The sequence below is a fragment of the Salmo salar genome, chromosome 01 (assembly GCF_965601325.2).
Source record: "Salmo salar chromosome 01, fSalSal1, whole genome shotgun sequence".
Taxonomy (NCBI): Eukaryota; Metazoa; Chordata; class Actinopteri; order Salmoniformes; family Salmonidae; genus Salmo; species Salmo salar.
In genome coordinates, this window is record NC_138291.1 from 133,589,846 (window position 1) to 133,616,575 (window position 26,730).

The 26,730-nt window shown below is 43.3% G+C and overlaps 1 long non-coding RNA gene and 5 other non-coding genes across 6 annotated transcripts in view; all 6 read right to left on the bottom strand.

Moving 5' to 3' along the window:
• Window positions 1–26,730, bottom strand: part of LOC145884207 (uncharacterized) — a 271,188-nt gene that overhangs the window by 124,632 nt on the left and 119,826 nt on the right. The window lies entirely within an intron of this gene.
• On the bottom strand, window positions 9,950–10,020 carry trnag-gcc (transfer RNA glycine (anticodon GCC)). Its single transcript has one exon. It is a non-coding gene; the product is annotated as a tRNA-Gly (tRNA).
• On the bottom strand, window positions 14,435–14,505 carry trnag-gcc (transfer RNA glycine (anticodon GCC)). Its single transcript has one exon. It is a non-coding gene; the product is annotated as a tRNA-Gly (tRNA).
• trnag-gcc (transfer RNA glycine (anticodon GCC)) lies at window positions 20,863–20,933 on the bottom strand. The gene has a single exon. It is a non-coding gene; the product is annotated as a tRNA-Gly (tRNA).
• On the bottom strand, window positions 22,463–22,533 carry trnag-gcc (transfer RNA glycine (anticodon GCC)). The gene has a single exon. It is a non-coding gene; the product is annotated as a tRNA-Gly (tRNA).
• trnag-gcc (transfer RNA glycine (anticodon GCC)) lies at window positions 24,091–24,161 on the bottom strand. The gene has a single exon. It is a non-coding gene; the product is annotated as a tRNA-Gly (tRNA).

The window sequence follows — 26,730 nt, forward strand, 5'->3', positions numbered from 1 at the left end:
GAGAGTTGGGTGTTAACCCTTCCAACAAAAACATCTGTAGAGACTTAATGGTTAGAGCTACTATGACCCATCTATGGAAATCTGAGACCCTCACGGACACGTACATGTAGTCGATTTTGCTCTATACCGCTCACAAGTCACACGATAGTAGTTAGAAGGTGAGGTGTGTGTGGAAAATCCCAGGACATAGTCACAAAGGCCAAACTCAAGACAGTTGTCACTGACTTGTTGGATATTCGTTTCCCATTTAACAACTAACCCCTTGCACAAAGTAAATCACCTCACACACTGGAAATCTACAATTGATTCACAAAAGTCTACTGAGAATGCGTAAATGTCCAAACGGTAAGTGAACCCAAACTCAGACTTTTCAAGAGTCAGTTGAGAATTCTACCATGACCAGAGATTGCTGTTAACCTGGCAATCTCAAAAGAGATTTATTTCCTCATGGGGTTGCATACTTGTCAAAATGACTTGTTCAAAAGTTCCTGCATTGGCCGGGAATCGAACCCGGGCCTCCCGCGTGGCAGGCCAGAATTCTACCACTGAACAACCAATGCCTTGCAATGCTGAAATAACCCCCACAGCTGGATATTGTATCAAAAAGCTTTAATTCAAAGGATATTTCCTGCTTTGTGGGCTCAGAGACATTGTACACCCTAATAAAATCAATCTTTCCTCCCCGTCGGGGAATTGAACCCCGGTCTCCCGCGTGACAGGCGGGGATCCTCACCACTATAATAACAAGGAGCAGGTGTGTTGGTTAGTTGAAAAAATGTGGAGCATTGGATACTATCCCTAAATTTCGAGAGTTGGGTGTTAACCCTTCCAACAAAAACATCTGTAGAGACTTAATGGTTAGAGCTACTATGACCCATCTATGGAAATCTGAGACCCTCACGGACACGTACATGTAGTCGATTTTGCTCTATACCGCTCACAAGTCACACGATAGTAGTTAGAAGGTGAGGTGTGTGTGGAAAATCCCAGGACATAGTCACAAAGGCCAAACTCAAGACAGTTGTCACTGACTTGTTGGATATTCATTTCCCATTTAACAACTAACACCTTGCACAAAGTAAATCACCTCACACACTGGAAATCTACAATGGATTCACAAAAGTCTACTGAGAATGCGTAAATGTCCAAACGGTAAGTGAACCCAAACTCAGACTTTTCAAGAGACAGTTGAGAATTCTACCATGACCAGAGATTGCTGTTAACCTGGCAATCTGAACAGCATTGGATACTATCCCTAAATTTGGAGAGTTTGGTGTTAACCCTTGCAACATAAACATCTGTAGAGACTGAATGGTTAGAGCTAGAGACTACTATGACCCATCTATGGAAATCTGAGACCCTCACGGACACGTACATGTAGTCGATTTTGCTCTATACCGCTCACAAGTCACACTATAGTAGTTAGAAGGTGAGGTGTGTGTGGAAAATCCCAGGACATAGTCACAAAGGCCAAACTCAAGACAGTTGTCACTGACTTGTTGGATATTCGTTTCCCATTTAACAACTAACACCTTGCACAAAGTAAATCACCTCACACACTGGAAATCTACAATGGATTCACAAAAGTCTACTGAGAATGCGTAAATGTCCAAACGGTAAGTGAACCCAAACTCAGACTTTTCAAGAGTCAGTTGAAAATTCTACCATGACCAGAGATTGCTGTTAACCTGGCAATCTCAAAAGAGATTTCTTCCTCAGGGGGTTGCATACTTGTCAAAATGACTTGTTCAAAAGTTCCTACATTGGCCGGGAATCGAACCCGGGCCACCCGCGTGGCAGGCCAGAATTCTACCACTGAACAACCAATGCCTTGCAATGCTGAAATAACCCCCACAGCTGGATATCGTATCAAAAAGCTTTAATTCAAAGGATATTTCCTGCTTTGTGGGCTCAGAGACATTGTACACCCTAATAAAATCAATCTTTCCTCCCCGTCGGGGAATTGAACCCCGGTCTCCCGCGTGACAGGCGGGGATCCTCACCACTATACTAACGAGGAGCAGGTGTGTTGGTAAGTTGAAAAAATGTGGAGCATTGGATACTATCCCTACATTTCGAGAGTTGGGTGTTAACCCTTCCAACAAAAACATCTGTAGAGACTGAATGGTTAGAGCTACTATGACCCATCTATGGAAATCTGAGACCCTCACGGACACGTACATGTAGTCGATTTTGCTCTATACCGCTCACAAGTCACACGATAGTAGTTAGAAGGTGAGGTGTGTGTGGAAAATCCCAGGACATAGTCACAAAGGCCAAACTCAAGACAGTTGTCACTGACTTGTTGGATATTCGTTTCCCATTTAACAACTAACACCTTGCACAAAGTAAATCACCTCACACACTGGAAATCTACAATGGATTCACAAAAGTCTACTGAGAATGCGTAAATGTCCAAACGGTAAGTGAACCCAAACTCAGACTTTTCAAGAGACAGTTGAGAATTCTACCATGACCAGAGATTGCTGTTAACCTGGCAATCTGAACAGCATTGGATACTATCCCTAAATTTGGAGAGTTTGGTGTTAACCCTTGCAACATAAACATCTGTAGAGACTGAATGGTTAGAGCTAGAGACTACTATGACCCATCTATGGAAATCTGAGACCCTCACGGACACGTACATGTAGTCGATTTTGCTCTATACCGCTCACAAGTCACACGATAGTAGTTAGAAGGTGAGGTGTGTGTGGAAAATCCCAGGACATAGTCACAAAGGCCAAACTCAAGACAGTTGTCACTGACTTGTTGGATATTCGTTTCCCATTTAACAACTAACACCTTGCACAAAGTAAATCACCTCACACACTGGAAATCTACAATGGATTCACAAAAGTCTACTGAGAATGCGTAAATGTCCAAACGGTAAGTGAACCCAAACTCAGACTTTTCAAGAGACAGTTGAGAATTCTACCATGACCAGAGATTGCTGTTAACCTGGCAATCTGAACAGCATTGGATACTATCCCTAAATTTGGAGAGTTTGGTGTTAACCCTTGCAACATAAACATCTGTAGAGACTGAATGGTTAGAGCTAGAGACTACTATGACCCATCTATGGAAATCTGAGACCCTCACGGACACGTACATGTAGTCGATTTTGCTCTATACCGCTCACAAGTCACACGATAGTAGTTAGAAGGTGAGGTGTGTGTGGAAAATCCCAGGACATAGTCACAAAGGCCAAACTCAAGACAGTTGTCACTGACTTGTTGGATATTCGTTTCCCATTTAACAACTAACACCTTGCACAAAGTAAATCACCTCACACACTGGAAATCTACAATGGATTCACAAAAGTCTACTGAGAATGCGTAAATGTCCAAACGGTAAGTGAACCCAAACTCAGACTTTTCAAGAGACAGTTGAGAATTCTACCATGACCAGAGATTGCTGTTAACCTGGCAATCTGAACAGCATTGGATACTATCCCTAAATTTGGAGAGTTTGGTGTTAACCCTTGCAACATAAACATCTGTAGAGACTGAATGGTTAGAGCTAGAGACTACTATGACCCATCTATGGAAATCTGAGACCCTCACGGACACGTACATGTAGTCGATTTTGCTCTATACCGCTCACAAGTCACACGATAGTAGTTAGAAGGTGAGGTGTGTGTGGAAAATCCCAGGACATAGTCACAAAGGCCAAACTCAAGACAGTTGTCACTGACTTGTTGGATATTCGTTTCCCATTTAACAACTAACACCTTGCACAAAGTAAATCACCTCACACACTGGAAATCTACAATGGATTCACAAAAGTCTACTGAGAATGCGTAAATGTCCAAACGGTAAGTGAACCCAAACTCAGACTTTTCAAGAGACAGTTGAGAATTCTACCATGACCAGAGATTGCTGTTAACCTGGCAATCTGAACAGCATTGGATACTATCCCTAAATTTGGAGAGTTTGGTGTTAACCCTTGCAACATAAACATCTGTAGAGACTGAATGGTTAGAGCTAGAGACTACTATGACCCATCTATGGAAATCTGAGACCCTCACGGACACGTACATGTAGTCGATTTTGCTCTATACCGCTCACAAGTCACACGATAGTAGTTAGAAGGTGAGGTGTGTGTGGAAAATCCCAGGACATAGTCACAAAGGCCAAACTCAAGACAGTTGTCACTGACTTGTTGGATATTCGTTTCCCATTTAACAACTAACCCCTTGCACAAAGTAAATCACCTCACACACTGGAAATCTACAATTGATTCACAAAAGTCTACTGAGAATGCGTAAATGTCCAAACGGTAAGTGAACCCAAACTCAGACTTTTCAAGAGTCAGTTGAGAATTCTACCATGACCAGAGATTGCTGTTAACCTGGCAATCTCAAAAGAGATTTATTTCCTCATGGGGTTGCATACTTGTCAAAATGACTTGTTCAAAAGTTCCTGCATTGGCCGGGAATCGAACCCGGGCCTCCCGCGTGGCAGGCCAGAATTCTACCACTGAACAACCAATGCCTTGCAATGCTGAAATAACCCCCACAGCTGGATATTGTATCAAAAAGCTTTAATTCAAAGGATATTTCCTGCTTTGTGGGCTCAGAGACATTGTACACCCTAATAAAATCAATCTTTCCTCCCCGTCGGGGAATTGAACCCCGGTCTCCCGCGTGACAGGCGGGGATCCTCACCACTATAATAACAAGGAGCAGGTGTGTTGGTTAGTTGAAAAAATGTGGAGCATTGGATACTATCCCTAAATTTCGAGAGTTGGGTGTTAACCCTTCCAACAAAAACATCTGTAGAGACTTAATGGTTAGAGCTACTATGACCCATCTATGGAAATCTGAGACCCTCACGGACACGTACATGTAGTCGATTTTGCTCTATACCGCTCACAAGTCACACGATAGTAGTTAGAAGGTGAGGTGTGTGTGGAAAATCCCAGGACATAGTCACAAAGGCCAAACTCAAGACAGTTGTCACTGACTTGTTGGATATTCATTTCCCATTTAACAACTAACACCTTGCACAAAGTAAATCACCTCACACACTGGAAATCTACAATGGATTCACAAAAGTCTACTGAGAATGCGTAAATGTCCAAACGGTAAGTGAACCCAAACTCAGACTTTTCAAGAGACAGTTGAGAATTCTACCATGACCAGAGATTGCTGTTAACCTGGCAATCTGAACAGCATTGGATACTATCCCTAAATTTGGAGAGTTTGGTGTTAACCCTTGCAACATAAACATCTGTAGAGACTGAATGGTTAGAGCTAGAGACTACTATGACCCATCTATGGAAATCTGAGACCCTCACGGACACGTACATGTAGTCGATTTTGCTCTATACCGCTCACAAGTCACACGATAGTAGTTAGAAGGTGAGGTGTGTGTGGAAAATCCCAGGACATAGTCACAAAGGCCAAACTCAAGACAGTTGTCACTGACTTGTTGGATATTCGTTTCCCATTTAACAACTAACACCTTGCACAAAGTAAATCACCTCACACACTGGAAATCTACAATGGATTCACAAAAGTCTACTGAGAATGCGTAAATGTCCAAACGGTAAGTGAACCCAAACTCAGACTTTTCAAGAGTCAGTTGAAAATTCTACCATGACCAGAGATTGCTGTTAACCTGGCAATCTCAAAAGAGATTTCTTCCTCAGGGGGTTGCATACTTGTCAAAATGACTTGTTCAAAAGTTCCTACATTGGCCGGGAATCGAACCCGGGCCACCCGCGTGGCAGGCCAGAATTCTACCACTGAACAACCAATGCCTTGCAATGCTGAAATAACCCCCACAGCTGGATATCGTATCAAAAAGCTTTAATTCAAAGGATATTTCCTGCTTTGTGGGCTCAGAGACATTGTACACCCTAATAAAATCAATCTTTCCTCCCCGTCGGGGAATTGAACCCCGGTCTCCCGCGTGACAGGCGGGGATCCTCACCACTATACTAACGAGGAGCAGGTGTGTTGGTAAGTTGAAAAAATGTGGAGCATTGGATACTATCCCTACATTTCGAGAGTTGGGTGTTAACCCTTCCAACAAAAACATCTGTAGAGACTGAATGGTTAGAGCTACTATGACCCATCTATGGAAATCTGAGACCCTCACGGACACGTACATGTAGTCGATTTTGCTCTATACCGCTCACAAGTCACACGATAGTAGTTAGAAGGTGAGGTGTGTGTGGAAAATCCCAGGACATAGTCACAAAGGCCAAACTCAAGACAGTTGTCACTGACTTGTTGGATATTCGTTTCCCATTTAACAACTAACACCTTGCACAAAGTAAATCACCTCACACACTGGAAATCTACAATGGATTCACAAAAGTCTACTGAGAATGCGTAAATGTCCAAACGGTAAGTGAACCCAAACTCAGACTTTTCAAGAGACAGTTGAGAATTCTACCATGACCAGAGATTGCTGTTAACCTGGCAATCTGAACAGCATTGGATACTATCCCTAAATTTGGAGAGTTTGGTGTTAACCCTTGCAACATAAACATCTGTAGAGACTGAATGGTTAGAGCTAGAGACTACTATGACCCATCTATGGAAATCTGAGACCCTCACGGACACGTACATGTAGTCGATTTTGCTCTATACCGCTCACAAGTCACACGATAGTAGTTAGAAGGTGAGGTGTGTGTGGAAAATCCCAGGACATAGTCACAAAGGCCAAACTCAAGACAGTTGTCACTGACTTGTTGGATATTCGTTTCCCATTTAACAACTAACACCTTGCACAAAGTAAATCACCTCACACACTGGAAATCTACAATGGATTCACAAAAGTCTACTGAGAATGCGTAAATGTCCAAACGGTAAGTGAACCCAAACTCAGACTTTTCAAGAGACAGTTGAGAATTCTACCATGACCAGAGATTGCTGTTAACCTGGCAATCTGAACAGCATTGGATACTATCCCTAAATTTGGAGAGTTTGGTGTTAACCCTTGCAACATAAACATCTGTAGAGACTGAATGGTTAGAGCTAGAGACTACTATGACCCATCTATGGAAATCTGAGACCCTCACGGACACGTACATGTAGTCGATTTTGCTCTATACCGCTCACAAGTCACACGATAGTAGTTAGAAGGTGAGGTGTGTGTGGAAAATCCCAGGACATAGTCACAAAGGCCAAACTCAAGACAGTTGTCACTGACTTGTTGGATATTCGTTTCCCATTTAACAACTAACACCTTGCACAAAGTAAATCACCTCACACACTGGAAATCTACAATGGATTCACAAAAGTCTACTGAGAATGCGTAAATGTCCAAACGGTAAGTGAACCCAAACTCAGACTTTTCAAGAGACAGTTGAGAATTCTACCATGACCAGAGATTGCTGTTAACCTGGCAATCTGAACAGCATTGGATACTATCCCTAAATTTGGAGAGTTTGGTGTTAACCCTTGCAACATAAACATCTGTAGAGACTGAATGGTTAGAGCTAGAGACTACTATGACCCATCTATGGAAATCTGAGACCCTCACGGACACGTACATGTAGTCGATTTTGCTCTATACCGCTCACAAGTCACACGATAGTAGTTAGAAGGTGAGGTGTGTGTGGAAAATCCCAGGACATAGTCACAAAGGCCAAACTCAAGACAGTTGTCACTGACTTGTTGGATATTCGTTTCCCATTTAACAACTAACCCCTTGCACAAAGTAAATCACCTCACACACTGGAAATCTACAATTGATTCACAAAAGTCTACTGAGAATGCGTAAATGTCCAAACGGTAAGTGAACCCAAACTCAGACTTTTCAAGAGTCAGTTGAGAATTCTACCATGACCAGAGATTGCTGTTAACCTGGCAATCTCAAAAGAGATTTATTTCCTCATGGGGTTGCATACTTGTCAAAATGACTTGTTCAAAAGTTCCTGCATTGGCCGGGAATCGAACCCGGGCCTCCCGCGTGGCAGGCCAGAATTCTACCACTGAACAACCAATGCCTTGCAATGCTGAAATAACCCCCACAGCTGGATATTGTATCAAAAAGCTTTAATTCAAAGGATATTTCCTGCTTTGTGGGCTCAGAGACATTGTACACCCTAATAAAATCAATCTTTCCTCCCCGTCGGGGAATTGAACCCCGGTCTCCCGCGTGACAGGCGGGGATCCTCACCACTATAATAACAAGGAGCAGGTGTGTTGGTTAGTTGAAAAAATGTGGAGCATTGGATACTATCCCTAAATTTCGAGAGTTGGGTGTTAACCCTTCCAACAAAAACATCTGTAGAGACTTAATGGTTAGAGCTACTATGACCCATCTATGGAAATCTGAGACCCTCACGGACACGTACATGTAGTCGATTTTGCTCTATACCGCTCACAAGTCACACGATAGTAGTTAGAAGGTGAGGTGTGTGTGGAAAATCCCAGGACATAGTCACAAAGGCCAAACTCAAGACAGTTGTCACTGACTTGTTGGATATTCGTTTCCCATTTAACAACTAACACCTTGCACAAAGTAAATCACCTCACACACTGGAAATCTACAATGGATTCACAAAAGTCTACTGAGAATGCGTAAATGTCCAAACGGTAAGTGAACCCAAACTCAGACTTTTCAAGAGACAGTTGAGAATTCTACCATGACCAGAGATTGCTGTTAACCTGGCAATCTGAACAGCATTGGATACTATCCCTAAATTTGGAGAGTTTGGTGTTAACCCTTGCAACATAAACATCTGTAGAGACTGAATGGTTAGAGCTAGAGACTACTATGACCCATCTATGGAAATCTGAGACCCTCACGGACACGTACATGTAGTCGATTTTGCTCTATACCGCTCACAAGTCACACGATAGTAGTTAGAAGGTGAGGTGTGTGTGGAAAATCCCAGGACATAGTCACAAAGGCCAAACTCAAGACAGTTGTCACTGACTTGTTGGATATTCGTTTCCCATTTAACAACTAACCCCTTGCACAAAGTAAATCACCTCACACACTGGAAATCTACAATTGATTCACAAAAGTCTACTGAGAATGCGTAAATGTCCAAACGGTAAGTGAACCCAAACTCAGACTTTTCAAGAGTCAGTTGAGAATTCTACCATGACCAGAGATTGCTGTTAACCTGGCAATCTCAAAAGAGATTTATTTCCTCATGGGGTTGCATACTTGTCAAAATGTTCCTGCATTGGCCGGGAATCGAACCCGGGCCTCCCGTGTGGCAGGTGAGAATTCTACCACTGAACAACCAATGCTTTGAGATGCTGAAATAACCCCCACAGCTGGATATCGTATAAAAAAGCTTTAATTCAAAGCATATTTCCTGCTTTGTGGGCTCAGAGACATTGTACACCCTAATAAAATCAGTCTTTCCTCCCCGTCGGTGAATTGAACCCGGTCTCCCGCGTGACAGGCAGGGATACTCACCTCTATAATAACAAGGAGCAGGTGGGTTGGTTAGTTGAAAAAATGTGGAGCATTGGATACTATCCCTAAATTTGGAGAGTTGGGTGTTAACCCTTCAAACATAAACATCTGTAGAGACTGAATGGTTTGAGCTAGAGACTACTATGACCCATCTATGGAAAGCTGAGACCCTCACGGACATGTGCATGTAGTCGATTTTGCTCTATACCGCTCACAAGTCACACGATAGTAGTTAGAAGGTGAGGTGTGTGTGGAAAATCCCAGGACATAGTCACAAAGGCCAAACTCAAGACAGTTGTCACTGACTTGTTGGATATTCGTTTCCCATTTAACAACTAACCCCTTGCACAAAGTAAATCACCTCACACACTGGAAATCTACAATTGATTCACAAAAGTCCACTGAGAATGCGTAAATGTCCAAACGGTAAGTGAACCCAAACTCAGACTTTTCAAGAGTCAGTTGAGAATTCTACCATGACCAGAGATTGCTGTTAACCTGGCAATCTCAAAAGAGATTTATTTCCTCATGGGGTTGCATACTTGTCAAAATGTTCCTGCATTGGCCGGGAATCGAACCCGGGCCTCCCGCGTGGCAGGCGAGAATTCTACCACTGAACAACCAATGCTTTGCGATGCTGAAATAACCCCCATTGCTGGATATCATATCAAAAAGCTTTAATTCAAAGCATATTTCCTGCTTTGTGGGCTCAGAGACATTGTACACCCTAATAAAATCAGTCTTTCCTCCCCGTCGGTGAATTGAACCCGGTCTCCCGCGTGACAGGCAGGGATACTCACCTCTATACTAACGAGGAGCAGGTGGGCTGGTTATTTGAAAAAATGTGGAGCATTGGATACTATCCCTAAATTTGGAGAGTTTGGTGTTAACCCTTGCAACATAAACATCTGAACAGACTGAATGGTTAGAGCAAGAGACTACTATGACCCATCTATGGAAAGCTGAGACCCTCACGGACACGTACATGTAGTCGATGTTGCTCTATACCGCTCACAAGCCACACGACAGTAGTTAGAAGGTGAGGTGTGTGTGGAAAATCCCAGGACATAGACACAAAGGCCAAACTCAAGACAGTTGTCACTGACTTGTTGGATATTCGTTTCCCATTTAACAACAAAAGCCTTGCACAAAGTAAATCACCTCACACACTGGAAATCTACAATGGATTCACAAAAGTCTACTGAGAATGAGTAAATGTCCAAACGGTAAGTGAACCCAAACTCAGACTTTTCAAGAGTCAGTTGAGAATTCTACCATGACCAGAGATTGCTGTTAACCTGGCAATCTCAAAAGAGATTTATTTCCTCATGGGGTTGCATACTTGTCAAAATGACTTGTTCAAAAGTTCGTTGCATTGGCCGGGAATCGAACCCGGGCCTCCCGCGTGGCAGGCGAGAATTCTATCACTGAACAACCAATGCTTTGCGATGCTGAAATAACCCCCACAGCTGGATATCGTATAAAAAAGCTTTAATTCAAAGCATATTTCCTGCTTTGTGGGCTCAGAGACATTGTACACCCTAATAAAATCAGTCTTTCCTCCCCGTCGGTGAATTGAACCCGGTCTCCCGCGTGACAGGCAGGGATACTCACCTCTATAATAACAAGGAGCAGGTGGGTTGGTTAGTTGAAAAAATGTGGAGCATTGGATACTATCCCTAAATTTGGAGAGTTGGGTGTTAACCCTTCAAACATAAACATCTGTAGAGACTGAATGGTTAGAGCTAGAGACTACTATGACCCATCTATGGAAAGCTGAGACCCTCACGGACACGTGCATGTAGTCGATTTTGCTCTATACCACTCACAAGTCACACGATAGTAGTTAGAAGGTGAGGTGTGTGTGGAAAATCCCAGGACATAGTCACAAAGGCCAAACTCAAGACAGTTGTCACTGACTTGTTGGATATTCGTTTCCCATTTAACAACTAACCCCTTGCACAAAGTAAATCACCTCACACACTGGAAATCTACAATTGATTCACAAAAGTCCACTGAGAATGCGTAAATGTCCAAACGGTAAGTGAACCCAAACTCAGACTTTTCAAGAGTCAGTTGAGAATTCTACCATGACCAGAGATTGCTGTTAACCTGGCAATCTCAAAAGAGATTTATTTCCTCATGGGGTTGCATACTTGTCAAAATGTTCCTGCATTGGCCGGGAATCGAACCCGGGCCTCCCGCGTGGCAGGCGAGAATTCTACCACTGAAGAACCAATGCTTTGCGATGCTGAAATAACCCCCACAGCTGGATATCGTATAAAAAAGCTTTAATTCAAAGCATATTTCCTGCTTTGTGGGCTCAGAGACATTGTACACCCTAATAAAATCAATCTTTCCTCCCCGTCGGGGAATTGAACCCCGGTCTCCCGCGTGACAGGCGGGGATCCTCACCACTATAATAACAAGGAGCAGGTGTGTTGGTTAGTTGAAAAAATGTGGAGCATTGGATACTATCCCTAAATTTCGAGAGTTGGGTGTTAACCCTTCCAACAAAAACATCTGTAGAGACTTAATGGTTAGAGCTACTATGACCCATCTATGGAAATCTGAGACCCTCACGGACACGTACATGTAGTCGATTTTGCTCTATACCGCTCACAAGTCACACGATAGTAGTTAGAAGGTGAGGTGTGTGTGGAAAATCCCAGGACATAGTCACAAAGGCCAAACTCAAGACAGTTGTCACTGACTTGTTGGATATTCGTTTCCCATTTAACAACTAACACCTTGCACAAAGTAAATCACCTCACACACTGGAAATCTACAATGGATTCACAAAAGTCTACTGAGAATGCGTAAATGTCCAAACGGTAAGTGAACCCAAACTCAGACTTTTCAAGAGACAGTTGAGAATTCTACCATGACCAGAGATTGCTGTTAACCTGGCAATCTGAACAGCATTGGATACTATCCCTAAATTTGGAGAGTTTGGTGTTAACCCTTGCAACATAAACATCTGTAGAGACTGAATGGTTAGAGCTAGAGACTACTATGACCCATCTATGGAAATCTGAGACCCTCACGGACACGTACATGTAGTCGATTTTGCTCTATACCGCTCACAAGTCACACGATAGTAGTTAGAAGGTGAGGTGTGTGTGGAAAATCCCAGGACATAGTCACAAAGGCCAAACTCAAGACAGTTGTCACTGACTTGTTGGATATTCGTTTCCCATTTAACAACTAACCCCTTGCACAAAGTAAATCACCTCACACACTGGAAATCTACAATTGATTCACAAAAGTCTACTGAGAATGCGTAAATGTCCAAACGGTAAGTGAACCCAAACTCAGACTTTTCAAGAGTCAGTTGAGAATTCTACCATGACCAGAGATTGCTGTTAACCTGGCAATCTCAAAAGAGATTTATTTCCTCATGGGGTTGCATACTTGTCAAAATGACTTGTTCAAAAGTTCCTGCATTGGCCGGGAATCGAACCCGGGCCTCCCGCGTGGCAGGCCAGAATTCTACCACTGAACAACCAATGCCTTGCAATGCTGAAATAACCCCCACAGCTGGATATCGTATCAAAAAGCTTTAATTCAAAGGATATTTCCTGCTTTGTGGGCTCAGAGACATTGTACACCCTAATAAAATCAGTCTTTCCTCCCCGTCGGTGAATTGAACCCGGTCTCCCGCGTGACAGGCAGGGATACTCACCTCTATAATAACAAGGAGCAGGTGGGTTGGTTAGTTGAAAAAATGTGGAGCATTGGATACTATCCCTAAATTTGGAGAGTTGGGTGTTAACCCTTCAAACATAAACATCTGTAGAGACTGAATGGTTTGAGCTAGAGACTACTATGACCCATCTATGGAAAGCTGAGACCCTCACGGACATGTGCATGTAGTCGATTTTGCTCTATACCGCTCACAAGTCACACGATAGTAGTTAGAAGGTGAGGTGTGTGTGGAAAATCCCAGGACATAGTCACAAAGGCCAAACTCAAGACAGTTGTCACTGACTTGTTGGATATTCGTTTCCCATTTAACAACTAACCCCTTGCACAAAGTAAATCACCTCACACACTGGAAATCTACAATTGATTCACAAAAGTCCACTGAGAATGCGTAAATGTCCAAACGGTAAGTGAACCCAAACTCAGACTTTTCAAGAGTCAGTTGAGAATTCTACCATGACCAGAGATTGCTGTTAACCTGGCAATCTCAAAAGAGATTTATTTCCTCATGGGGTTGCATACTTGTCAAAATGTTCCTGCATTGGCCGGGAATCGAACCCGGGCCTCCCGTGTGGCAGGTGAGAATTCTACCACTGAACAACCAATGCTTTGAGATGCTGAAATAACCCCCACAGCTGGATATCGTATAAAAAAGCTTTAATTCAAAGCATATTTCCTGCTTTGTGGGCTCAGAGACATTGTACACCCTAATAAAATCAGTCTTTCCTCCCCGTCGGTGAATTGAACCCGGTCTCCCGCGTGACAGGCAGGGATACTCACCTCTATAATAACAAGGAGCAGGTGGGTTGGTTAGTTGAAAAAATGTGGAGCATTGGATACTATCCCTAAATTTGGAGAGTTGGGTGTTAACCCTTCAAACATAAACATCTGTAGAGACTGAATGGTTTGAGCTAGAGACTACTATGACCCATCTATGGAAAGCTGAGACCCTCACGGACATGTGCATGTAGTCGATTTTGCTCTATACCGCTCACAAGTCACACGATAGTAGTTAGAAGGTGAGGTGTGTGTGGAAAATCCCAGGACATAGTCACAAAGGCCAAACTCAAGACAGTTGTCACTGACTTGTTGGATATTCGTTTCCCATTTAACAACTAACCCCTTGCACAAAGTAAATCACCTCACACACTGGAAATCTACAATTGATTCACAAAAGTCCACTGAGAATGCGTAAATGTCCAAACGGTAAGTGAACCCAAACTCAGACTTTTCAAGAGTCAGTTGAGAATTCTACCATGACCAGAGATTGCTGTTAACCTGGCAATCTCAAAAGAGATTTATTTCCTCATGGGGTTGCATACTTGTCAAAATGTTCCTGCATTGGCCGGGAATCGAACCCGGGCCTCCCGCGTGGCAGGCGAGAATTCTACCACTGAACAACCAATGCTTTGCGATGCTGAAATAACCCCCATTGCTGGATATCATATCAAAAAGCTTTAATTCAAAGCATATTTCCTGCTTTGTGGGCTCAGAGACATTGTACACCCTAATAAAATCAGTCTTTCCTCCCCGTCGGTGAATTGAACCCGGTCTCCCGCGTGACAGGCAGGGATACTCACCTCTATACTAACGAGGAGCAGGTGGGCTGGTTATTTGAAAAAATGTGGAGCATTGGATACTATCCCTAAATTTGGAGAGTTTGGTGTTAACCCTTGCAACATAAACATCTGAACAGACTGAATGGTTAGAGCAAGAGACTACTATGACCCATCTATGGAAAGCTGAGACCCTCACGGACACGTACATGTAGTCGATGTTGCTCTATACCGCTCACAAGCCACACGACAGTAGTTAGAAGGTGAGGTGTGTGTGGAAAATCCCAGGACATAGACACAAAGGCCAAACTCAAGACAGTTGTCACTGACTTGTTGGATATTCGTTTCCCATTTAACAACAAAAGCCTTGCACAAAGTAAATCACCTCACACACTGGAAATCTACAATGGATTCACAAAAGTCTACTGAGAATGAGTAAATGTCCAAACGGTAAGTGAACCCAAACTCAGACTTTTCAAGAGTCAGTTGAGAATTCTACCATGACCAGAGATTGCTGTTAACCTGGCAATCTCAAAAGAGATTTATTTCCTCATGGGGTTGCATACTTGTCAAAATGACTTGTTCAAAAGTTCGTTGCATTGGCCGGGAATCGAACCCGGGCCTCCCGCGTGGCAGGCGAGAATTCTATCACTGAACAACCAATGCTTTGCGATGCTGAAATAACCCCCACAGCTGGATATCGTATAAAAAAGCTTTAATTCAAAGCATATTTCCTGCTTTGTGGGCTCAGAGACATTGTACACCCTAATAAAATCAGTCTTTCCTCCCCGTCGGTGAATTGAACCCGGTCTCCCGCGTGACAGGCAGGGATACTCACCTCTATAATAACAAGGAGCAGGTGGGTTGGTTAGTTGAAAAAATGTGGAGCATTGGATACTATCCCTAAATTTGGAGAGTTGGGTGTTAACCCTTCAAACATAAACATCTGTAGAGACTGAATGGTTAGAGCTAGAGACTACTATGACCCATCTATGGAAAGCTGAGACCCTCACGGACACGTGCATGTAGTCGATTTTGCTCTATACCACTCACAAGTCACACGATAGTAGTTAGAAGGTGAGGTGTGTGTGGAAAATCCCAGGACATAGTCACAAAGGCCAAACTCAAGACAGTTGTCACTGACTTGTTGGATATTCGTTTCCCATTTAACAACTAACCCCTTGCACAAAGTAAATCACCTCACACACTGGAAATCTACAATGGATTCACAAAAGTCTACTGAGAATGAGTAAATGTCCAAACGGTAAGTGAACCCAAACTCAGACTTTTCAAGAGTCAGTTGAGAATTCTACCATGACCAGAGATTGCTGTTAACCTGGCAATCTCAAAAGAGATTTATTTCCTCATGGGGTTGCATACTTGTCAAAATGACTTGTTCAAAAGTTCGTTGCATTGGCCGGGAATCGAACCCGGGCCTCCCGCGTGGCAGGGGAGAATTCTATCACTGAACAACCAATGCTTTGCGATGCTGAAATAACCCCCACAGCTGGATATCGTATAAAAAAGCTTTAATTCAAAGCATATTTCCTGCTTTGTGGGCTCAGAGACATTGTACACCCTAATAAAATCAGTCTTTCCTCCCCGTCGGTGAATTGAACCCGGTCTCCCGCGTGACAGGCAGGGATACTCACCTCTATAATAACAAGGAGCAGGTGGGTTGGTTAGTTGAAAAAATGTGGAGCATTGGATACTATCCCTAAATTTGGAGAGTTGGGTGTTAACCCTTCAAACATAAACATCTGTAGAGACTGAATGGTTAGAGCTAGAGACTACTATGACCCATCTATGGAAAGCTGAGACCCTCACGGACACGTGCATGTAGTCGATTTTGCTCTATACCACTCACAAGTCACACGATAGTAGTTAGAAGGTGAGGTGTGTGTGGAAAATCCCAGGACATAGTCACAAAGGCCAAACTCAAGACAGTTGTCACTGACTTGTTGGATATTCGTTTCCCATTTAACAACTAACCCCTTGCACAAAGTAAATCACCTCACACACTGGAAATCTACAATTGATTCACAAAAGTCCACTGAGAATGCGTAAATGTCCAAACGGTAAGTGAACCCAAACTCAGACTTTTCAAGAGTCAGTTGAGAATTCTACCATGACCAGAGATTGCTGTTAACCTGGCAATCTCAAAAGAGATTTATTTCCTCATGGGGTTGCATACTTGTCAAAATGTTCCTGCATTGGCCGGGAATCGAACCCGGGCCTCCCGCGTGGCAGGCGAGAATTCTACCACTGAAGAACCAATGCTTTGCGATGCTGAAATAACCCCCACAGCTGGATATCGTATAAAAAAGCTTTAATTCAAAGCATATTTCCTGCTTTGTGGGCTCAGAGACATTGTACACCCTAATAAAATCAGTCTTTCCTCCCCGTCGGTGAATTGAACCCGGTCTCCCGCGTGACAGGCAGGGATACTCACCTCTATAATAACAAGGAGCAGGTGGGTTGGTTAGTTGAAAAAATGTGGAGCATTGGATACTATCCCTAAATTTGGAGAGTTGGGTGTTAACCCTTCAAACATAAACATCTGTAGAGACTGAATGGTTAGAGCTAGAGACTACTATGACCCATCTATGGAAAGCTGAGACCCTCACGGACACGTGCATGTAGTCGATTTTGCTCTATACCACTCACAAGTCACACGATAGTAGTTAGAAGGTGAGGTGTGTGTGGAAAATCCCAGGACATAGTCACAAAGGCCAAACTCAAGACAGTTGTCACTGACTTGTTGGATATTCGTTTCCCATTTAACAACTAACCCCTTGCACAAAGTAAATCACCTCACACACTGGAAATCTACAATTGATTCACAAAAGTCCACTGAGAATGCGTAAATGTCCAAACGGTAAGTGAACCCAAACTCAGACTTTTCAAGAGTCAGTTGAGAATTCTACCATGACCAGAGATTGCTGTTAACCTGGCAATCTCAAAAGAGATTTATTTCCTCATGGGGTTGCATACTTGTCAAAATGTTCCTGCATTGGCCGGGAATCGAACCCGGGCCTCCCGCGTGGCAGGCGAGAATTCTACCACTGAAGAACCAATGCTTTGCGATGCTGAAATAACCCCCACAGCTGGATATCGTATAAAAAAGCTTTAATTCAAAGCATATTTCCTGCTTTGTGGGCTCAGAGACATTGTACACCCTAATAAAATCAGTCTTTCCTCCCCGTCGGTGAATTGAACCCGGTCTCCCGCGTGACAGGCAGGGATACTCACCTCTATAATAACAAGGAGCAGGTGGGTTGGTTAGTTGAAAAAATGTGGAGCATTGGATACTATACCTAAATTTGGAGAGTTGGGTGTTAACCCTTCAAACATAAACATCTGTAGAGACTGAATGGTTTGAGCTAGAGACTACTATGACCCATCTATGGAAAGCTGAGACCCTCACGGACATGTGCATGTAGTCGATTTTGCTCTATACCGCTCACAAGTCACACGATAGTAGTTAGAAGGTGAGGTGTGTGTGGAAAATCCCAGGACATAGTCACAAAGGCCAAACTCAAGACAGTTGTCACTGACTTGTTGGATATTCGTTTCCCATTTAACAACTAACCCCTTGCACAAAGTAAATCACCTCACACACTGGAAATCTACAATTGATTCACAAAAGTCCACTGAGAATGCGTAAATGTCCAAACGGTAAGTGAACCCAAACTCAGACTTTTCAAGAGTCAGTTGAGAATTCTACCATGACCAGAGATTGCTGTTAACCTGGCAATCTCAAAAGAGATTTATTTCCTCATGGGGTTGCATACTTGTCAAAATGTTCCTGCATTGGCCGGGAATCGAACCCGGGCCTCCCGTGTGGCAGGCGAGAATTCTACCACTGAACAACCAATGCTTTGCGATGCTGAAATAACCCCCACAGCTGGATATCGTATAAAAAAGCTTTAATTCAAAGCATATTTCCTGCTTTGTGGGCTCAGAGACATTGTACACCCTAATAAAATCAGTCTTTCCTCCCCGTCGGTGAATTGAACCCGGTCTCCCGCGTGACAGGCAGGGATACTCACCTCTATAATAACAAGGAGCAGGTGGGTTGGTTAGTTGAAAAAATGTGGAGCATTGGATACTATCCCTAAATTTGGAGAGTTGGGTGTTAACCCTTCAAACATAAACATCTGTAGAGACTGAATGGTTAGAGCTAGAGACTACTATGACCCATCTATGGAAAGCTGAGACCCTCACGGACACGTGCATGTAGTCGATTTTGCTCTATACCACTCACAAGTCACACGATAGTAGTTAGAAGGTGAGGTGTGTGTGGAAAATCCCAGGACATAGTCACAAAGGCCAAACTCAAGACAGTTGTCACTGACTTGTTGGATATTCGTTTCCCATTTAACAACTAACCCCTTGCACAAAGTAAATCACCTCACACACTGGAAATCTACAATTGATTCACAAAAGTCCACTGAGAATGCGTAAATGTCCAAACGGTAAGTGAACCCAAACTCAGACTTTTCAAGAGTCAGTTGAGAATTCTACCATGACCAGAGATTGCTGTTAACCTGGCAATCTCAAAAGAGATTTATTTCCTCATGGGGTTGCATACTTGTCAAAATGTTCCTGCATTGGCCGGGAATCGAACCCGGGCCTCCCGCGTGGCAGGCGAGAATTCTACCACTGAAGAACCAATGCTTTGCGATGCTGAAATAACCCCCACAGCTGGATATCGTATAAAAAAGCTTTAATTCAAAGCATATTTCCTGCTTTGTGGGCTCAGAGACATTGTACACCCTAATAAAATCAGTCTTTCCTCCCCGTCGGTGAATTGAACCCGGTCTCCCGCGTGACAGGCAGGGATACTCACCTCTATAATAACAAGGAGCAGGTGGGTTGGTTAGTTGAAAAAATGTGGAGCATTGGATACTATCCCTAAATTTGGAGAGTTGGGTGTTAACCCTTCAAACATAAACATCTGTAGAGACTGAATGGTTAGAGCTAGAGACTACTATGACCCATCTATGGAAAGCTGAGACCCTCACGGACACGTGCATGTAGTCGATTTTGCTCTATACCACTCACAAGTCACACGATAGTAGTTAGAAGGTGAGGTGTGTGTGGAAAATCCCAGGACATAGTCACAAAGGCCAAACTCAAGACAGTTGTCACTGACTTGTTGGATATTCGTTTCCCATTTAACAACTAACCCCTTGCACAAAGTAAATCACCTCACACACTGGAAATCTACAATTGATTCACAAAAGTCCACTGAGAATGCGTAAATGTCCAAACGGTAAGTGAACCCAAACTCAGACTTTTCAAGAGTCAGTTGAGAATTCTACCATGACCAGAGATTGCTGTTAACCTGGCAATCTCAAAAGAGATTTATTTCCTCATGGGGTTGCATACTTGTCAAAATGTTCCTGCATTGGCCGGGAATCGAACCCGGGCCTCCCGCGTGGCAGGCGAGAATTCTACCACTGAAGAACCAATGCTTTGCGATGCTGAAATAACCCCCACAGCTGGATATCGTATAAAAAAGCTTTAATTCAAAGCATATTTCCTGCTTTGTGGGCTCAGAGACATTGTACACCCTAATAAAATCAGTCTTTCCTCCCCGTCGGTGAATTGAACCCGGTCTCCCGCGTGACAGGCAGGGATACTCACCTCTATAATAACAAGGAGCAGGTGGGTTGGTTAGTTGAAAAAATGTGGAGCATTGGATACTATACCTAAATTTGGAGAGTTGGGTGTTAACCCTTCAAACATAAACATCTGTAGAGACTGAATGGTTTGAGCTAGAGACTACTATGACCCATCTATGGAAAGCTGAGACCCTCACGGACATGTGCATGTAGTCGATTTTGCTCTATACCGCTCACAAGTCACACGATAGTAGTTAGAAGGTGAGGTGTGTGTGGAAAATCCCAGGACATAGTCACAAAGGCCAAACTCAAGACAGTTGTCACTGACTTGTTGGATATTCGTTTCCCATTTAACAACTAACCCCTTGCACAAAGTAAATCACCTCACACACTGGAAATCTACAATTGATTCACAAAAGTCCACTGAGAATGCGTAAATGTCCAAACGGTAAGTGAACCCAAACTCAGACTTTTCAAGAGTCAGTTGAGAATTCTACCATGACCAGAGATTGCTGTTAACCTGGCAATCTCAAAAGAGATTTATTTCCTCATGGGGTTGCATACTTGTCAAAATGTTCCTGCATTGGCCGGGAATCGAACCCGGGCCTCCCGCGTGGCAGGCGAGAATTCTACCACTGAACAACCAATGCTTTGCGATGCTGAAATAACCCCCACAGCTGGATATCGTATAAAAAAGCTTTAATTCAAAGCATATTTCCTGCTTTGTGGGCTCAGAGACATTGTACACCCTAATAAAATCAGTCTTTCCTCCCCGTCGGTGAATTGAACCCGGTCTCCCGCGTGACAGGCAGGGATACTCACCTCTATAATAACAAGGAGCAGGTGGGTTGGTTAGTTGAAAAAATGTGGAGCATTGGATACTATCCCTAAATTTGGAGAGTTGGGTGTTAACCCTTCAAACATAAACATCTGTAGAGACTGAATGGTTAGAGCTAGAGACTACTATGACCCATCTATGGAAAGCTGAGACCCTCACGGACACGTGCATGTAGTCGATTTTGCTCTATACCACTCACAAGTCACACGATAGTAGTTAGAAGGTGAGGTGTGTGTGGAAAATCCCAGGACATAGTCACAAAGGCCAAACTCAAGACAGTTGTCACTGACTTGTTGGATATTCGTTTCCCATTTAACAACTAACCCCTTGCACAAAGTAAATCACCTCACACACTGGAAATCTACAATTGATTCACAAAAGTCCACTGAGAATGCGTAAATGTCCAAACGGTAAGTGAACCCAAACTCAGACTTTTCAAGAGTCAGTTGAGAATTCTACCATGACCAGAGATTGCTGTTAACCTGGCAATCTCAAAAGAGATTTATTTCCTCATGGGGTTGCATACTTGTCAAAATGTTCCTGCATTGGCCGGGAATCGAACCCGGGCCTCCCGCGTGGCAGGCGAGAATTCTACCACTGAAGAACCAATGCTTTGCGATGCTGAAATAACCCCCACAGCTGGATATCGTATAAAAAAGCTTTAATTCAAAGCATATTTCCTGCTTTGTGGGCTCAGAGACATTGTACACCCTAATAAAATCAGTCTTTCCTCCCCGTCGGTGAATTGAACCCGGTCTCCCGCGTGACAGGCAGGGATACTCACCTCTATAATAACAAGGAGCAGGTGGGTTGGTTAGTTGAAAAAATGTGGAGCATTGGATACTATACCTAAATTTGGAGAGTTGGGTGTTAACCCTTCAAACATAAACATCTGTAGAGACTGAATGGTTTGAGCTAGAGACTACTATGACCCATCTATGGAAAGCTGAGACCCTCACGGACATGTGCATGTAGTCGATTTTGCTCTATACCGCTCACAAGTCACACGATAGTAGTTAGAAGGTGAGGTGTGTGTGGAAAATCCCAGGACATAGTCACAAAGGCCAAACTCAAGACAGTTGTCACTGACTTGTTGGATATTCGTTTCCCATTTAACAACTAACCCCTTGCACAAAGTAAATCACCTCACACACTGGAAATCTACAATTGATTCACAAAAGTCCACTGAGAATGCGTAAATGTCCAAACGGTAAGTGAACCCAAACTCAGACTTTTCAAGAGTCAGTTGAGAATTCTACCATGACCAGAGATTGCTGTTAACCTGGCAATCTCAAAAGAGATTTATTTCCTCATGGGGTTGCATACTTGTCAAAATGTTCCTGCATTGGCCGGGAATCGAACCCGGGCCTCCCGCGTGGCAGGCGAGAATTCTACCACTGAACAACCAATGCTTTGCGATGCTGAAATAACCCCCACAGCTGGATATCGTATAAAAAAGCTTTAATTCAAAGCATATTTCCTGCTTTGTGGGCTCAGAGACATTGTACACCCTAATAAAATCAGTCTTTCCTCCCCGTCGGTGAATTGAACCCGGTCTCCCGCGTGACAGGCAGGGATACTCACCTCTATAATAACAAGGAGCAGGTGGGTTTGTTAGTTGAAAAAATGTGGAGCATTGGATACTATCCCTAAATTTGGAGAGTTGGGTGTTAACCCTTCAAACATAAACATCTGTAGAGACTGAATGGTTAGAGCTAGAGACTACTATGACCCATCTATGGAAAGCTGAGACCCTCACGGACACGTGCATGTAGTCGATTTTGCTCTATACCACTCACAAGTCACACGATAGTAGTTAGAAGGTGAGGTGTGTGTGGAAAATCCCAGGACATAGTCACAATGGCCAAACTCAAGACAGTTGTCACTGAATTGTTGGATATTCGTTTCCCATTTAACAACTAACACCTTGCACAAAGTAAATCACCTCACACACTGGAAATCTACAATGGATTCACAAAAGTCTACTGAGAATGCGTAAATGTCCAAACGGTAAGTGAACCCAAACTCAGACTTTTCAAGAGTCAGTTGAGAATTCTACCATGACCAGAGATTGCTGTTAACCTGGCAATCTCAAAAGATATTTCTTCCTCAGGGTTGCATACTTGTCAAAATGACTTGTTCAAATGTTCCTGCATTGGTTGGCTGGGAATCAAACCCAGGCCTCCCGCGTGGCAGGCGAGAATTCTACCACTGAACAACCAATGCTTTGCGATAAAGAAATAACCCCCATTGCTGGATATCATATCAAAAAGCTTTAATTCAAAGCATATTTCCTGCTTTGTGGGCTCAGAGACATTGTACACCCTAATAAAATTAGTCTTTCCTCCCCGTCGGGGAATTGAACCCCTGTCTCCCGCGTGACAGGCGGCGATATTCACCACTATACTAACGAGGAGCAGGTGGGCTGGTTATTTGAAAAAATGTGGAGCATTGGATACTATCCCTAAATTTGGAGAGTTTGGTGTTAACCCTTGCAACATAAACATCTGAACAGACTGAATGGTTAGAGCAAGAGACTACTATGACCCATCTATGGAAAGCTGAGACCCTCACGGACACGTACATGTAGTCGATGTTGCTCTATACCGCTCACAAGCCACACGACAGTAGTTAGAAGGTGAGGTGTGTGTGGAAAATCCCAGGACATAGACACAAAGGCCAAACTCAAGACAGTTGTCACTGACTTGTTGGATATTCGTTTCCCATTTAACAACAAAAGCCTTGCACAAAGTAAATCACCTCACACACTGGAAATCTACAATGGATTCACAAAAGTCTACTGAGAATGAGTAAATGTCCAAACGGTAAGTGAACCCAAACTCAGACTTTTCAAGAGTCAGTTGATAATTCTACCATGACCAGAGATTGCTGTTAACCTGGCAATCTCAAAAGAGATTTATTTCCTCATGGGGTTGCATACTTGTCAAAATGACTTGTTCAAAAGTTCCTGCATTGGCCGGGAATCGAACCCGGGCCTCCCGCGTGGCAGGCGAGAATTCTACCACTGAACAACCAATGCTTTGCGATGCTGAAATAACCCCCACAGCTGGATATCGTATAAAAAAGCTTTAATTCAAAGCATATTTCCTGCTTTGTGGGCTCAGAGACATTGTACACCCTAATAAAATCAGTCTTTCCTCCCCGTCGGTGAATTGAACCCGGTCTCCCGCGTGACAGGCAGGGATACTCACCTCTATAATAACAAGGAGCAGGTGGGTTGGTTAGTTGAAAAAATGAGGAGCATTGGATACTATCCCTAAATTTGGAGAGTTGGGTGTTAACCCTTCAAACATAAACATCTGTAGAGACTGAATGGTTAGAGCTAGAGACTACTATGACCCATCTATGGAAAGCTGAGACCCTCACGGACACGTGCATGTAGTCGATTTTGCTCTATACCACTCACAAGTCACACGATAGTAGTTAGAAGGTGAGGTGTGTGTGGAAAATCCCAGGACATAGTCACAATGGCCAAACTCAAGACAGTTGTCACTGAATTGTTGGATATTAGTTTCCCATTTAACAACTAACACCTTGCACAAAGTAAATCACCTCACACACTGGAAATCTACAATGGATTCACAAAAGTCTACTGAGAATGCGTAAATGTCCAAACAGTAAGTGAACCCAAACTCAGACTTTTCAAGAGTCAGTTGAGAATTCTACCATGACCAGAGATTGCTGTTAACCTGGCAATCTCAAAAGATATTTCTTCCTCAGGGTTGCATACTTGTCAAAATGACTTGTTCAAATGTTCCTGCATTGGTTGGCCGGGAATCAAACCCAGGCCTCCCGCGTGGCAGGCGAGAATTCTACCACTGAACAACCAATGCTTTGCGATAAAGAAATAACCCCCATTGCTGGATATCATATCAAAAAGCTTTAATTCAAAGCATATTTCCTGCTTTGTGGGCTCAGAGACATTGTACACCCTAATAAAATTAGTCTTTCCTCCCCGTCGGGGAATTGAACCCCTGTCTCCCGCGTGACAGGCGGGGATACTCACCATTATACTAACGAGGAGCAGGTGGGCTGGTTATTTGAAAAAATGTGGAGCATTGGATACTATCCCTAAATTTGGAGAGTTTGGTGTTAACCCTTGCAACATAAACATCTGAACAGACTGAATGGTTAGAGCAAGAGACTACTATGACCCATCTATGGAAAGCTGAGACCCTCACGGACACGTACATGTAGTCGATGTTGCTCTATACCGCTCATAAGCCACACGACAGTAGTTAGAAGGTGAGGTGTGTGTGGAAAATCCCAGGACATAGACACAAAGGGCAAACTCAAGACAGTTGTCACTGACTTGTTGGATATTCGTTTCCCATTTAACAACAAAAGCCTTGCACAAAGTAAATCACCTCACACACTGGAAATCTACAATGGATTCACAAAAGTCTACTGAGAATGAGTAAATGTCCAAACGGTAAGTGAACCCAAACTCAGACTTTTCAAGAGTCAGTTGAGAATTCTACCATGACCAGAGATTGCTGTTAACCTGGCAATCTCAAAAGATATTTCTTCCTCAGGGTTGCATACTTGTCAAAATGACTTGTTCAAATGTTCCTGCATTGGTTGGCCGGGAATCAAACCCAGGCCTCCCGCGTGGCAGGCGAGAATTCTACCACTGAACAACCAATGCTTTGCGATAAAGAAATAACCCCCATTGCTGGATATCATATCAAAAAGCTTTAATTCAAAGCATATTTCCTGCTTTGTGGGCTCAGAGACATTGTACACCCTAATAAAATTAGTCTTTCCTCCCCGTCGGGGAATTGAACCCCTGTCTCCCGCGTGACAGGCGGGGATACTCACCACTATACTAACGAGGAGCAGGTGGGCTGGTTATTTGAAAAAATGTGGAGCATTGGATACTATCCCTAAATTTGGAGAGTTTGGTGTTAACCCTTGCAACATAAACATCTGAACAGACTGAATGGTTAGAGCAAGAGACTACTATGACCCATCTATGGAAAGCTGAGACCCTCACGGACACGTACATGTAGTCGATGTTGCTCTATACCGCTCACAAGCCACACGACAGTAGTTAGAAGGTGAGGTGTGTGTGGAAAATCCCAGGACATAGACACAAAGGCCAAACTCAAGACAGTTGTCACTGACTTGTTGGATATTCGTTTCCCATTTAACAACTAACACCTTGCACAAAGTAAATCACCTCACACACTGGAAATCTACAATGGATTCACAAAAGTCTACTGAGAATGCGTAAATGTCCAAACGGTAAGTGAACCCAAACTCAGACTTTTCAAGAGTCAGTTGAGAATTCTACCATGACCAGAGATTGCTGTTAACCTGGCAATCTCAAAAGATATTTCTTCCTCAGGGTTGCATACTTGTCAAAATGACTTGTTCAAATGTTCCTGCATTGGTTGGCTGGGAATCAAACCCAGGCCTCCCGCGTGGCAGGCGAGAATTCTACCACTGAACAACCAATGCTTTGCGATAAAGAAATAACCCCCATTGCTGGATATCATATCAAAAAGCTTTAATTCAAAGCATATTTCCTGCTTTGTGGGCTCAGAGACATTGTACACCCTAATAAAATTAGTCTTTCCTCCCCG